At 35.5% G+C, this 14,516-nt stretch overlaps 1 protein-coding gene across 1 annotated transcript in view; it reads right to left on the reverse strand.

Moving 5' to 3' along the window:
- LOC309619762 (uncharacterized protein) overlaps positions 1-14,516 on the reverse strand; it is a 434,282-nt gene that overhangs the window by 299,438 nt on the left and 120,328 nt on the right. The window lies entirely within an intron of this gene.

Here is a 14,516-nt window from a genome sequence, read left to right on the forward strand (position 1 = left end):
TGGACTACCTTATAGAGTTGTGAGAGTTAAATGAACTGATTTATTAAAAGCATTTTAAAGAAGTTCAGGCATAACAGAAGTGCTAAAAATATTAACTCTTATCGTCATTATTACTACTACTATTTTCAAGGTGTGGCATTTTTGTATAGTAATATATATTATATATATACTAATACATAATATATACATTAAATGTATTATATAATATATACTAAGAAATATAAATATCTATTATACAAAAATACCATACCTGGAAAATATATAATATATCTAAATTATAATATATAATGTATAACATAAATATCATAAAATTATATTATATATAAATAGTTCCTTATATATATAGAGAGAGAGACAGAGACAGAGAGAGAGAGATAGACTCCCCAAGGATTAGGAAAAAATTCAAAGGGGAAGTATCAGGAGGCTGAAATGGGAATAAAGACTGAGATTAGGAAAAAAATATGAGAAATAAAGACACTTGGTCTGCTGTCAACAGGACTAACAAGTAGAAATAATGGGCAGTCCCCTGTACGTGTGATCTGTGGAGCTCCATGAAGTCTGTCTGCTCTGCTGCCCGCAGAACATCAGTCCTACAGAGATATCTCTGTGTTCATTCATTCTAGAGCCATGTGCTAGCGGTTGTGTTAGGTGCTGGAGAATAAGAGATAAATAAGATAGGTCCCTGTCCTTAGGCACTTAATAGTGAAAGAATCAGCTATTTAGACCAATTGCTCCAATACAACATGGAGGCTAGTTTTTCAGGAGGAAGACAGAAATAATTGCTAACATATATTGAATGCTTACTATGGGCCAGGCACTATGCAAGTGCTTTATGTATATTATCTTATTTAATCTACCCAGGAAAGCCAGGATTCCAGCTGCAGAGCTGCTGTTGTTAATCACCCTGTTCTGGCTAAAAGGACAGAGTCAGGAGATGGTTGCTGTAATGCAACTGGGAAGGGCCTGAACCAGGGGAGTTGTGGCAGGAATGAAGAAGAGGAGATGGATTCAAGTTACACTCATGGAATGAAAATGTATAGGTCGTGGCAACTCATTGGGTGAAGTGGGTGAAGAGATATTAGAATCAAAGAAAACTTCCAGATTACTCTGGAGGGGCTTTGCCCAGTGACATGATTCTAGAGGGCACAAATATTTAAATGTTTTTAAAAGCTTAAGCTTATTTTCAGAATCCCTCGTGTATCAGAGACTACTAGTTTCCTACATAATAGCCATTAAGACATCTTCTTAACTAAGAGAACCTGTACATTAGTAGGTGCAAAAATAAATTTTGCAGCCTCCCTTCCTGGTAGGGATAACCAATGAGATGCCAGCAGAATGCATGAATGCGGCTGCAGGAAAGTTCCTTTGTTCCTCTCCCTTCTTTCCTAAACAAAACATGGGTAGATGGCTGGAGCTTCAGCAGCCTTTTCTGTGGATGACCTTGAGGATGAGCACTAAGAACTAAGGACGAAGGAATTAAAAACAGAACAGCCTGGGGCATTAAAGTCATCATGTTACCACAATACCAGCCCTGGGACCCACATATTGGCTCTGCCTGGAGAGAAAGTGAACCTCTTTCTTGTCTAAGCCACTGTTATTTCAGATTTCATTACTAGCAACTAACTGCTATTCTTAACTGATATACCTCCCTTCATCACAAAAACTAAACTCCCATTCTTTCTACCACTGCAGGTCTCTCGTCGTTTTAGGGAGCTACTCGGACTCAGAGCCATCATCTATAGCAGTCAAGCAGAAACTGAAACCAGAATCCCCAACTCAAAGGTAAAGAGCTCTGCCTACTTCCTCTTTGCTCCTCCTATGTCTGGCTTTGCCCAAGAGCCCTAGCTCATTTGAAAATCTAATTTAAGCCCTGCTCTCAGTCAGTTTTCTTTCATGTGACCCTGTAGATGCCACCAACTGCTATCAGAAAGGGAGCAGGGTTGTGCAGAAGACGAAAAATTCAGTTTAGAGAAAGTTGAGTTTAAGATGATTTGAGGATAGCTAGGTGTAGTGTCTTAGTCTGTTTGAGCCACTATAACAAAATACCATAAACTGGGTGGCTTATAAACAGGAGATATTTATTTCTCACAGTTCTGGAGCCTGCGATGTCCAAAATCAAGGTGCTGACAGATTCAGTGTCTGGTGAGAACCCATTTCCTGGTTCACAGGCGGTGGCTTTTCACTGTAACCTCACATGGCAGAAGGGAGGGGATCTCTGTAGGCACTAATAGAGGCATTCATGAGGGTTATGTCCTCAGAACCTCATCACCTCCCAAAGGCCCCACCTCCTAATATCATCATTTTGGGAATTAGGATTTCAACATCTGAATTTTAAGGAGACGTAAACATTCAGTCCATTGCATGAAGATTTCCAGAATGGAGTTGGATATGAATCTGAATCCCAGGAGAAAGGTGTTGGTTGGAGGTTAGGTGGGTATTTGGAACCATGAACGTGGATGGGGTCTCTAGGGAGAGTGTTGGAAAGAGAAGAACAGCAGGGAGTGAAAGAACCCTAGCGGGCACAAGGCTGTTAACACGTGGGCAGAGGAGTCCTAAAATGTGACAGAAAGAGCCCAATTCAGTCGATGAATATGAACAAGGGAAGAAATGTGTTACGAAGTGCTAGGGAGTAAGAGCTGTCAAGAAAGATAGAGTGATTCCCTCCGTGAAGCCTTCCTCCCTAGCTAGTCCCCGCCTACAATCTTATTTAAATGCAAGCTCTCCTCCCTGAGAGGTGATGTAGGATGCTTACTAGCTTGTTCTGACTGGTAGACTTTCCTCAAGTAGAGGCAAGGGAGGTGAGGGGCAGGAGAAATCTAAGAGAAGGGTAGTGGAGAAGGAGTGACAGGAAGGTAAGGAGGTAGCAGTGAGGCAAGAAACATTCTCTACTTCCAGCTTCCCACCATAATTCTGGGAGGCGACATGAACCTCACTCTCTGTCTGAGCACAGTGGGCCGTTTGCCACCTTCCAGCAGTCTGTTGTGTCAAACAGAAAGCCTGCAGCCTTTGCCACTTCTAAAGCCAAGGATTCATTCATCGCAGTTACAGTGAAAAAGGTGAGAAAAGCAGGTTATAACACAAGACAGAGTCTCTGAGGCCATAGCTGGCCGTTTAAAAAGTCATAGCTTTCTGGTTCTTAAATTTGTAACAGAATGAATATTTAACTTGGATGGATATTTGTCAAAGATTATACATTTTGATACAACTGTGACCTGCTAGTCCCATAATTCGGTTTTAGAAGTGTGTTTCAGTAAAAAAAACTGGACCGTTTAAAAACATACCCTTTAAATTGGCTAAGAATATTTTCATATCTTTTACTGAAACCACTTTAATTATTATAGAGGAAGCATACCCATGTGTAAAACATGTGACTTTGCCTGTTTTTCTTATATAATATGCATTATAAACACTAAATCTGTCAGTTGCTTGCTGTTTAATGTGGTATCAAGGTATTTGTTCTGTTGACGATTATTTTGATGGCTGAGATCCTTCATTTTGAATCAGATGGAATATTTGTTTATTGCTCCAGAGTCTCATTTGTTTATGTTTTCAATTTCTTTTCCTAAGAGAACTACAGCTATTTCTGTGAGATGCTCAACACTGAATGACTCTAAGAAATCAGATAAACTATCCATTTGATAACAGATGCCATCTGTCACATTGAGCTTTTTTAATATATAGTATTGTGTGCAAGAAGGTCACCGTAAATTCTACTACCTCCAAGCCGCATGGAATGTTTATTGAAGGCCTTGTAATTATATTCTAACAATTGTGTCTAGTTTTAAAGATTCATTTTCAAACACTCAGATCCTTGATCATTATAATTGCATTCCATATCTCTGAAGAGTGCCAGATTCATAACAGAACAGGGGAAGTGTGTCTAGAGGCATACTCTAAAAAAACAATGGAAGAGAGCCCAGAAACAATGTCCCTTTCATGCTGCTTACTGAGCCTCACTGCTCTGTAATCAGGAGCACCACAAACTTGTAAGAGGAACTAAAAAGGTCATGAAGGAAGGTTGGCTTGTCAAATGGGATTTTCCTTTTCCATCTAGAGAACATTTATAATTTCTCCTTGTCCAGATTACACAAAGGCCCTCTGCTCTTCTTCCTACATATATTTACATTTAGGAGAAAATTATTTCACCCTTTAGAATTTCACCCTTGATGTTGTAAATCACAGTGACTGAAGAGGAGCCCTGATCCTCTTTGCAAGCTGGGACTAGATTGTACCAGGAAACGTTTCATCACATTCTTTTCCTGTCATTAGAGTAAATTATCATGTATATTTATGCATTCCTTTGTATGAAAGTACAGTTTGGGTCTGAAAAGAGCCTGTACAAAAGGGCATTTTTAATTAGACAGCCTATGTGTCTCCTGACTCAAAAATGGCTGAATAAAATTATATGTACCTATACCGGACAAGCTCACAAAAGTGAGTTTCTACTGCTCAGCAGTGCTTACCTAATAGTTGCATTCCCCGCGACCTCACACATCACCTGCCAAACATCCAGCTGAGCTCAGATCCCACAGATTATTACTGGTAATGATGTTTAAGGCAAAAATTGTTTGAGCATAGCACCCTGAGCTTCTAATTTGGCAGTTAGAGCAATCTTGTTGTGACTTGTAAACTTTGCACTTAATTTGCAGGGTATTTAATACATAAATTAGGCGTAGGGCTGCATGTCATGCTGCAGATGTAATGCCTTAAATTGTGTCCGGTCTGTGATCCAAAATGACCATTCCTAAATTTCCAGCCAAAAGAAAAAAAAAATGCTCTTCTCTTGAATCCAGATGAAGAACTCTTTGGCAGATTTCAAAGCCTATATAGTGTTTAGGGAGGGTTGCTTTATTTTTATAGGCAAAAATAAATAAATAAACAAACTCTCTTCCTTTGTATCCAGAACCTTTTGAGAGAGAGCTCAAGTGCTAATATTGAAACTGAAAATGCCCAGCTCTTGCCCTGGCAGCTGGGGTGGAGGCACACAATAGTCCATCCACACAATGAGGGTTCCACCAATTAAATAGACCCACTTCCTTTGAACCAGAAGCTGATGACAAGCCAGGGAAGGAGCCATGCAGAAGTAGACAAGGTGGTAAGGGGGCCAGCAGTTGCTGCAGCTACATCTGTTTTCAAAGGCAGCGGTTTTGTACAGGGTCCTGTGATGGAGATAACAACAATGCAAGCCACAGTATGTGTCCAGTGGTGGCAGTTGAGGGTTTTCAAGGTTGGGCAGAAAAACTTCTCTACCAATTTAGGTCCAACTAGGGAGACTTGTGAGTTAAGTGACAATAGAGAGATTAACAGGAGAAAAAATTATTACCCACGGATGTGGGAGTACCCTTTAGAGAGAGTAGCTCCAGGAACAGCTAAGGGTAAATGTTTATATATAGACTTAATAGTAAAGGGGAAGGGACCTTTAGGACATCAGTTATAAATGTCATAGACATTTTGGACTATCTAGAATAGTAAGTGAAGTGTCTCTGTTGATTCACACAAATGCCAAATTTTGTGTAATTTTATGAGCAAAAAACATTTAGCCTGTTACTTAGTTTCTCTCTCATGGATTGCTTGACAATTCTTTCTCAGAAGTTATTATCATACAGCCTGTTGGTGCATCTGCTATTATTTCTTTGGATTTCACAAGCTATACTCATCGATGCTGCAAGGGAATGTATTCAATTTCCTGCCTAAGTGTCAGCCTGCTGCTCCGGAGCTGCTTAGAAAATTTTCTTTCATCCATCTTCTTACTTTCCAGACCAAGAGGGTTGAACCACAGGAATCCAGTTTCAATATTGACGACTCACCCCAGTCTAGGATCTCATTATTGGTTAGCTTGTCTTTCTATTTTATCTTGAGAATGGCTTGTTGGTCATATTAATAGGATGTTTTTGAATTTTTTGACCCTCATTTGTAATGGCTTTGACCTCTTGTTGTCAGTTTTAGGTCAAATATTTGTAGATTGTTTTGTAGACTTAGCCACAAGTTGACTGATTACGTTGCTATTCAATGTCTGAGAGAACGTTGACAGTTCTGCTAGATTATTATTAATATTATTGTAATTTTTAGCGGACTATCTGAGAGTTTGTTGTTTGGCAGCAAAATTGACATGAGTGTATTAACAACAAAAATCATGAATGTGGTTCTCCTATTGTGATCTTCATGTCTCAGTACTGTGTCGCCTTTGCAAAATGGCACAATCTCTCTTGCATAGTTTTCTAAATGTGTTTCCATAGTGTGTAAATGTGGCCCACACTGCCATCTGAATGACTATGTTGAGAACGTCTGAGAATGCTGTTTTGTGTGAGAAGAGCTTCTTGTAGAGGTAGTGGGAATACAGTCTGAAATCAGCTACCAGGTTTCTAACTGTATCCTTGCATAATGTTGGCTGAATAGACTGAAAAAGCTTTTAAGATGTTTTTAAAATATCTAAAAAATCACTAAAGTTCAGACCTGCAGGATTTGTGCTCAGTCTTGCAGCCAGTCTCTTTCTGCTGTGTGTAGTTTTGAAATCCATCCAAGAGCATCCCTTCAGGCCTTTCGAATAGTCAACTTTCCTCTGTGTGCAGGGAGGATAGAAGTCAGGCTGATTACATCTCATCTGTCATGCCATCAGCTTGTTGACCAAATCAAGCAAACTGCCTAGAATTCCAGCAGAAACTGGAAATGTGCATCTAACAGGAATTAGCTTGAGCAAAGAGACTTCTTGGTAAAATGCCTGGAATTGTTGGTGCCATGATATTAGCCTTTTTTTGTTGGAAGCAGATGTTCACCACAGCACCCTTCACAGTGAGAAGCCAAGCCAGCTTGCCTGACACTATTTTATAGCACAATCTTTGTGGTTTCACTCTCTTGGCATCTTAGTCCTGATTTCTATAACAAATAACTTTCCCCATCTACTCACTGTTATTCCTTTGTCTCTTCCTGGGAAACGCATTTATCTTTTTTATTTTCCAAGTCAGATGTATTCTTTCCTCACACACCTTTCCTTAGTCACATAAACTATGCAATTGATTGTGATAATTATTGTGAGCCTAATTTACACTCCTCAAGCAATTTATATTTTCTTGGCCTATCTACTATAATTTAAAAGAGTTACTTCTTACAGAAAAATGTAAGATTCTTCAATGTTTGCTTTGATTTATAGTTGAATATATCATACACATGAATATCAAAAACTGCCTAATTTTATGGTACTTGAGAAATCACAATGTCTAGTTTTTAGCAAAATATTTTAGGCAACTCTAGATTTACATTAACTCTGTACAAATACCAGAGTGTCTTCTTTAACTAAGAATTCATTAAAAAAGTAGACACTTAGAGCTAGATTTTAGGAATTCTCTAAATAATGATTTTCAGATTAAAGTACAAGGAATTCTGCAGAGGTTTCACTAGGGGGAAAAGGAATTATAAAAACAGGGCTCAGACTCTCTACCACTCCCCATAACAAACACACACAAACACACATACACACACACACACACTACTCACATACACAAACACTCCCACTTCAAATAGAGCAGATCTGCTGTATTTGACTTCTGCCTATAACACCTATATAAAAGGGCCACCTGCTATATAAACATCAGCATAAAAGTTCTGATTATTGGGGTACAATCTCTTCATTGTTCTGAAAAGATAAAAAAAGACCCAAATGGCTTAAGTAGTTAAACCAAGGCTTTGGTTTCTTATCTCCTGGACAAGTGGCTTCTCCACTTACCTTACTTTCTTTTTGTATTCTTCTTATTTGTTTATGAAATATATGTTTAAGGTTTTTTTTAATGTACAGTTATTTTGATTTTTATATTTAAATTTTATACTTAAGTAATATTTTTAAGTATTTAATTTACAATTATAGCTATAAACGGAGGCAGTTTGAGTTTTATGACATAACCAGAAAGCTCTTTGTCACTTCCCTTGAGCACCTAAAACTATCACTGTGAACTATGCTCAAAAGGCATATTTATGTATCCTAGGGCTGACCTCACCAAAATTACAATGTATTTTTCTCATTTTATATACAGATCAGAGAACTGTAAAATACAGGACAAAGAAAAATGATGTGCAAAAGTAGCAGAGTTTCATTCTGCTTTTCAAAACAATTTACTATGGTTCTTTGGCCATTATGCAGAGTGTATCCATATGCTGCTCAAGTCTGTTAATAAAATATATTTGACAGTCCTAAAAAAGGTTAAGAATTTCAGAAGTATTTACAGTATGCACTTAAGAAGGATTTCTGGAACTGTTAAGGATAGCACTAAAAAAGGATTAGAAATACCACTATTCTATCTAAAGGATAGGTTTACCTTACATAAATAATTTCAAAACTGGGTTTTTCTTGACAATTTAGTGGAAAATACTTACAGTTAGAAGTAAAGGTGGCCTTGAAGTTCCCCAAGGATGTGATGTGATTAGGACCTTGAGAATATCAGTTTAGCCAGGAATCTATTGTGACTTCAGACAAACTATTCTCTTCTGCTTTCTTTATTTAGGAAGCAATGTTAGCCAATCTCTTAAGATTTCTATGAAAAAAATATTATAAATGATAGTAGAAATCTTTATAAAATATGAAATTTGAATCATGACCACTATAATGACAACTACATTCGTGGGTCATTATGATCAAATAAAGAAACAGTATTTAACTAAGAAAAAGCAAGAAATCAACACACATCCTCTACATTTCGAGAATGGATTTTCCAGAATAAGCAGTATGTATATGTACACACTCATACACATATGTATACATATATATCTATACTTACACGTATACATACACATAAGCTTTGTAACCAGACATGAGTTTCAAACTTAGTTCTATCACTTACAAGCTATAAGAACTTAATCAAGTTTTTGAACCTCTTTCAGCCTCATTTTTTTAAATGAAGTTTATAAAAATCACTCAATTGTTGTACGGGTTAAGTAAAACTAGATGAGAAACTTCCTATAACGCGTCTGGCACACAGTAAACACCCTGCTTTCTTAAACGCACACACAAAAAATGTAACATTATATGTTAGTAAGTTTTCAGATCTTGCAGAAGTCCTTGTTCTATAACCTCAGCCAGCTCCTCTACAGGTCTTGTGCAAGCTTAGCCTTAAGAGACGTGGTGATATTTTGATACAAATCTTGACTTTGATATAATTATTTTTCCGTATGTGTTTTGCCTTAGAGCAGACTCATATAAATGGATTGAATGAAAATCAGGGATAACAATTTACCTATAGGCAGATCTGTTCCAAGTCAAGACCATGTTTGCACAAACTGCAATTCATAATACAGATTTGTAATATCATGAATAAATCAATCTGATGGCACGAATGGTTTCCTATGAACCAAAGTTAAATGAAGAAACATCACAGTTTATTCATTTTTTCATGTTATTATTGTTTTACTATTGTCTCTTAAAACAGCACAGTCTTTCACATAAAAACCTCTACCCCTTACTGATCAATCCTCTGTCCCATCTTCCCTTGAAGTGTGGTCTCTCTCTTGTGAGGCAGTGACTTCTTTCTTCCCTTGCTGGATTTTGTTGCTCTCATTTCTGTGTGTTTATACTATTTTTAACATTAAAAATCTATACTTGTAAAAGGCCATTAAATCAACACATAGAACTTTTGGGGCAGAGTAGAATGGATACATTTAATTGGGAATAATAAATCATTCATTTGACTTGAAAAAATGTTTAGGATTTGGAACCTCTCTATCATTAAATCCTATATGCAGACCACATTGAAAAATGCTACATAAAGCAAGGCTGACCAGCCCAGAGTCTTATCTCTTTGTTCCTACCTCATTCATCTCCCTCACCATCAACACCACCACTGCCACCATCAAAGTGGCTCCATGGAGCATTCTTCAAAACCTGTGAAAATGGTCTCTTTACAATCTGTCTGAGAAAAGGATGACTTCTGCTTTTGGAAGCAAGAAGAATTCTGCGTGAAGGATTGCTGAGCTCACAACGAAGAGATGTGAACAGGCAGTACATAAAGGAGAATACCCAAATGACTAATAAGAAAACAAAAGATGTTCATTAAAGATGTTCATTCAGTTATTAGGAGAATGGAAATTTTAAAACTGCACAGGGATTTCACTACATCCATATCAGAATGGCCAAAATGAAGTAAGAGAAGGCTCTTCAAACGCCCCAAAGGGTACTGGGTGGACAGAGAATGGCAGTGGTATTCTGAGGGCAGGTCAAGAGGCTGAGTCCTGGGCTTGCAGTAAGGTAGGAAAGATGAACACATGACTGATGAGACCATGGAACTTGATGGGGGGATCTAGATAATATTTAACTGAAAAAAAAAAAAAAGAAACATAGATGTTGTAAATTTTGAGACTGTTTTCTAGAAAAGTCAAAATGCATAGTGCTCACTGAATCTTAGCAAAAGCAAATACAAGTCCTTTCTGGAGAAAAGCATCCTCTATATAGACTCCCAGGTTACCCTGGATTAAAATCAATCAACAGGAGTTTACAATCAAAGATCAACAAACACACGTGGGAAAAAAATCACCTTGAAGTCAGCAGAAACAGCAAATTTAAAGTCTTCAGGTAAAGGACTAATAGCGAATCATTTTTATTGTTTTGATAGAGAAGAATGAGCAAGACAAAAATTACTAGATATATTGGAAAAGGACTCCAAAAGGAATTTTAGAAATAAAAAAATAAAATGTCAAATTAAAAGCTCAATGGATGGATTGAAGTGCAGATAGATGAATTGAGATCAGTGGACTGGGGGTGAAAAAAGCTTATGAAATAACAAGAATGCAAACAAGTGAGTCCAGAGATAGACGCTATGAAAAAAGGTTAACACATAAAAAGGATAGAATGAGAAGGTCTATGTATATCTAACTGGATGGATTGAATGAAGGACTAAAGAGAATAAAAGAGAACAATATTTAAGATAAATAGAAATATTATCTCTAATTCACAAGACATTGTGTTTGCCTATCAAAATAAATTTAAAAATAAGCCAACATCTGAAGACTATGGAGCATCAAGAATAAAAAGATGAGCTTAAAAGCAATAAAAAAAAAATACTGATTACCCACATAGGAATGATAATTAGATCTACAACTAACTTCTCATCAGAAGGCAATGACTTGGGACTTCCCTAGTGGCACAGTGGTTAAGAATCCATCTGCCAATGCAGGGGACACTGGTTCGATCCATGGTCCAGGAAGATCCCACGTGCCACGGAGCAACTAAGCCCATGCGCCACAACTACTGAGCCTGCTCTCCAGAGCTCTCGAGCCACAACTACTGAGCCCGCGTGCCACAACTACTGAAGCCAGCATGCCTAGAGCCCGTGCTCCGCAACAAGAGAAGCCACCACAATGAGAATCCTGCGCACTGCAACAAAGAGTAGCCCCCGCTCGCCCCAACTAGAGAAAGCCTGTGCACAGCAATGAAGACCCAAAGCAGCCAAAAATAAATAAATAAAATATAAATTTTTTAAAAAATTTACCTCAAAAAAAAAAAGAAGGCAATGACTTAAGGTCATCGATATGCAGAGAGAAAAAAATTTCAATTAAGAATTGTGTACCCAACAAAATTACTTTTTAAGAACAAAGATGATATAGAAAGAACATCTATAAATCAATAATAAAACAACAAACAACCCAGTTAAATATGAAGAGATAGGAACAAGCAATTCATAAAAGCGAATATCCAAGTGACTAATAAGAATACAAAAGATATTCATTAATCTTCAGTTATTAGGAGAATGCCTATTTTTAAACTACACAAGGATTCTACTACATCCATATCAGAGTGGCCAAAACTAAAATTAATAAGATAAATAATGCCAAGTGTTGGCAAGAATTGGAAAGCAACTTAAACTCATATCTATTGCTGCTATGAACGTGAATTAGTATAATCACTTTGGAACACTATTTGGCAAAGTCTACTAAAACTAAACATATATATGATATATATATATATATATATATATATATATATATATATATATATATATATAGGAGATATATATATATCTCCTATTAACCAGCAAGTCTACAACTGAATATATATGCAAAAGAAATGAGAGTTTATGTCCTCTAGAAGATATATGAAAAAGGTTTTAGGAGCTTTATTCATAATAGCCAAAAAAATGCAAACAACTCAAATATTGACCAATAATTGAATGAATAAATTATGATACATGCATACAATGCACTACTGCACAGCAATGAAAAAGAATGAGCTACTGCTACATGCAACAATAGGAATGAATCTCATAGACGTAATGTTGAATAAAATAAACCATACTAAAAAAAAGTACATATTGTAAGATTCCCTTAATATGGTGCTTATAAACTAATTTACAGTGATAGGCACCAAAACAGTACTTTTGGGGTTTACTAAATGGGAAACAGGAAGAGGGAGCCTGGTAGGGTGCTGAAATTATTCTCTATCTTGATCTGGAGGATGGTTAAATGAGTGTGCCCGTGTATATGTATATATACGTAATTGTGTGTATACACAAATATTTTAAATATGCATTTACATATTCAAAATTGACTTGTACATCTTACTACATATGAATTATGCTAAAAAAAATACAAAAAGAGATAGTTCAAGAAACAGAAAAATGACCCAAAAGTATGGTCTTAGATCAAAGTACTGGGAAGCAAAAGATTGGCAAACATGTGCATAAATATAAATAAATATTGTCTCTATAAAGTAATGTTTCAAGTGTATGGGTTTTAAAAAGAGTTAGAGATAGAATAAAAATGTTGACAAAATGGTCCAAAAGTTCAATGGAGTGATCTGAGTTAAATTGTTCTAAGATCCCAGTTCTTTCTAAGAAGGAGATTATTTTATTATGCATGGTAATACTTCAGAAGTCATTACAAAAATAGTAGAAGAGAACTGTTTAATTTTCAAAAACAACTCAGTCAATGTTGATTTAACAAGCAAGAAATGTAGAAGCGGGAAATTTAGAAATCCTAAAAAAGAATAAATTCAAGTCCAAAATGTCCATAAAGAAAATGAATGCAAATAAATTTAACATGACAATTAAGAGATATTGCCACACTGCATTGAAAAACATACCTAAAACCTAAAACCTAATGACATGTAAAGTTTGTAAATACTAGAAGAAAAAGATATACTACTTAAATTATAAACTAAAGAAGGCTTAAGTTATTATCAGAAAAAAAATTCAGATAAAAAGGATTATTAGGGTTCGAGAAGGTCATAAAAGTTTCAGTTCAACCAGAATCATAATTATAAATTTGTATGCATCTAATAAAATAGCCTCAAAATATATAAAGTAAAATTTAATAGAACTATAGGATGAAATTGATAATGCTATCATCAAGTGGGAGATTTCAACATACTTCTTTCAATTATTTATGGATCAAGCAAAAGAGAAATTAAGATATAAAAGATTGTACAATGCCATTTACCAACCTGTACCCCAAAATTGGAAAATAAACATTTTTCTCAAGCACATATACTACACGTGTAACAATTAACTGCATAATTGACCATAAATAATGTCAAAAATTTTCAAAGAATTAGTTTATATTATGAGTTCCTTCTCTTCTGACAATGTAAGTTAATTAGATGTCAGTAACAAAATATAAGGAAAAAACCCTATGTTTGTAAATGTAAAACACACTACTAAATAACTCAGTTGTCAAAGATGAAATCAGAATATATTAAAACGAATATCTCAGAAGTGAAATGTATTATGGAATTCAGCAGAAGTGGTACTTTGAAAAATAAAAATAGCTTAAAGTGTGTTAGAAAATAATAAGAGCTAAAAATTAATGAGTTAATGTGCCCAAATTATCAAAATATAAGGAAGAGTTCAGAATTAGAAAAGAATAAAACAATAAAATTATAAAAAGTTAAAATAAAGTCAAAAGTTGGTCTTTGCAAAAACTAATAAAGAAACTTCTAACACAACTATAAAGAAAAGATGAGAAGGAACAAAAATATTAGGAATAAAAATGTAGACATAGCAAAAATTCCAGGAGAATACTAAGAAAAATTTATGCCCCCAAATTTGATAACTTTGATAAAACAGATACATTTCTAAATAATTTTTTTTAATAAAATGGACTCAGGGGGACACACAATACCCGAAGACTTCTTTACAATTAAAGAAATTGAATCAGTAGTAAAAAAATCTTTCAACAAAGAAAACACTGAGCCCAAATACTTTAGTAGGCAAAATCTACCCAGTCTTCAAGATTTTTACAGTTTTATATAATACCTTTCAAATTACAGCAATAAAGGAATTACTAAACTCATTCTATGAAGCCAATATAGCTTTGATACCAAAATCACATAAGAGCAGTAAGAGAAAAAGAAAGGAAATTATAAGCCAATTTCTTTCATGATCATAGGTGCAATGAGCCTATACAAAATAATAATAAATTAAACACAGTATTATATAAAAATAATAATATACCATGACCAAGCTGGGCTTATTCCAGAAATGCAAGAGTCATTTAAAATTATAAAGCATATAAATATCATTAACTTGGTAAACAAATTAAGA

The sequence above is a fragment of the Balaenoptera borealis genome (assembly GCF_965194805.1).
Source record: "Balaenoptera borealis genome assembly, chromosome: 21".
NCBI classification, from domain to species: Eukaryota; Metazoa; Chordata; class Mammalia; order Artiodactyla; family Balaenopteridae; genus Balaenoptera; species Balaenoptera borealis.